General features: G+C 52.5%; 1 pseudogene; it reads left to right on the top strand.

The window, feature by feature from the left end:
• The window catches only part of LOC123719348, a pseudogene marked incomplete at its 5' end in the record, with an annotated part of 3,030 nt that extends 1,216 nt beyond the window's left edge, over window positions 1-1,814 (top strand).
• Window positions 1,815-2,217: the final 403 nt, after the last annotated feature.

Below are 2,217 nucleotides of genomic sequence, written 5' to 3'. Positions count from 1 at the left end.
TAAATGGGTGAGAACTCCGGCTTACTCGAACGATGAAGCCGGAGATCTGATGACGATGCCAAGTGGGCCAATTTTGGTAAGCAGAACTGGCGCTGTGGGATGAACCAAACGTAGTGTTAAGGCGCCTAAAGAACGCTCATGGGACACCATGAAAGGCGTTGGTCGCTCATGACAGCAGGACGGTGGCCATGGAAGTCGGAATCCGCTAAGGAGTGTGCAACGACTCACCTGCCGAAGCGACCAGCCCTGAAAATGGATGGCGCTGAAGCGTTCTGCCTATACACTACCGTTACGGGCAATAATGTGCGTATGCATACTTATGCCGTAACGAGTAGGACGTGCGCGGCGGAGAGCGCAGAAGGGTCTGGGCGTGAGCCCGCCTGGAGCCTCCGTCGGTGCAGATCTTGGTGGTAGTAGCAAATACTCCAGCGAGGCCCTGGAGGACTGACGTGGAGAAGGGTTTCGCGTGAACAGTAGTTGCTCGCGAGTCAGTCGATCCTAAGCTCAAGGAGAGATCTTATGTCGATGCGGCGTGTTTTTTTTCAAAACAACAACGCCCTTTGAGCGAAAGGGAATCCGGTTCCTATTCCGGAACCCGGCAGCGGAACCGTTTCAATAATCGTTCCCTCGTTTATTACGAGCGAGTGTTCGACGGGGTAACCCAAAGTGGCCTGAAGACGCCGCCGAGGGGTCCGGGAAGAGTTTTCTTTTCTGCCTGAGCGTTCGAGTTCCATGGAATCCTATAGAAGGGAGATATGGTTCGGAACGCGAAGAGCACCGCATTTGCGGCGGTGTCCGGATACTCTCTGCGGACCTTGAAAATTCAGGTGAGGGATGTACGTGGAGATGTCGCGCCGGTTCGTACCCATATCCGCAGCAGGTCTCCAAGGTGAAGAGCCTCTAGTCGATAGAATAATGTAGGTAAGGGAAGTCGGCAAATTGGATCCGTAACTTCGGAATAAGGATTGGCTCTGAGGACCGGGGCGTGTCGGGTTTGGACGGGAAGCGGATGCGGCCGGTGCCGGGCCTGGTCGATGCTCGTTGCGTTCGCGCGCTTCGTGCTGAATCCGGACCCGCGTTCCGGCCTTCCGCGGATCTTCCTAGCCGTAAGGCCGCGACGGACGCGCGCTTCGCGGCGTGCGGCCCGGCGCGGTTCTGTACGACCGCCGTTCAACGGTCAGCTCAGAACTGGCACGGACAAGGGGAATCCGACTGTCTAATTAAAACAAAGCATTGCGATGGCCCTCGCGGGTGTTGACGCAATGTGATTTCTGCCCAGTGCTCTGAATGTCAACGTGAAGAAATTCAAGCAAGCGCGGGTAAACGGCGGGAGTAACTATGACTCTCTTAAGGTAGCCAAATGCCTCGTCATCTAATTAGTGACGCGCATGAATGGATTAACGAGATTCCCGCTGTCCCTATCTACTCGTCGTTCGGCATTCGCAGAGTGCGGACGTGTACACGTGTCTATAAATTGCTCCGCGATTATTTCGATATATTGTCGTCTATCGTTTTATTCTTTTTATTATTTATAGTGTTTGGTTATTTTCGTTTTGCGTAAGTGCGTGTTATTATTTATTTAAAGTGTTGTTGTGCTGTGCTAAAGGACCTGGGAGGATTTTAAAGGAAGCCGCGTGGCTAACCGCGCGGCGCGGTAAGTGCTAGTGCACTAATAAGGACTAGAATAATCGTTAATTACTTATTATTTAAATTGTTGATTAGATTTCCGTTAATTTATATAGTTATTAATGCTGAATCACTACGAGAAACATTCCTTTGTTCTCGCTTGGTGGCGTGATTAGTGACGTAGTTGTGTAGGGGTGACCGGTACGTGTTAGAGAGGGACACAACGCATAGTGCGTCTCACACCGGTCTGGCGTGATCGGTGACGTAGCATAGGTGCGTTAGAGCGGGATAAAATACATCTCGCTCTTTGTCTCACTGACGTGATCGGTGACGTGTAGCCAGTACGTGCGGATAGGGAGATAAGATATAGGCGTCTCGGTCTGACTCTGGTGGAGCGGTAGAGCTTAGGTAGAGTCGTCGGTAGAGCCGTTGGTAGAGTCGTCGGTAGAGTCGTCGGTAGAGTCGTCGGTAGAGTCGTCGGTAGAGTCGTCGGTAGAGTCGTCGGTAGAGTCGTCGGTAGAGTCGTCGGTAGAGTCGTCGGTAGAGTCGTCGGTAGAGTCGTCGGTAGAGTCGTCGGTAGAGTCGTCGGTA

Source organism: Pieris brassicae, unplaced genomic scaffold, assembly GCF_905147105.1.
Source record: "Pieris brassicae unplaced genomic scaffold, ilPieBrab1.1, whole genome shotgun sequence".
NCBI lineage: Eukaryota > Metazoa > Arthropoda > Insecta > Lepidoptera > Pieridae > Pieris > Pieris brassicae.
Note: the sequence above shows the minus strand (reverse complement) of the source record. Positions and strands in the feature narration are given on the sequence as shown.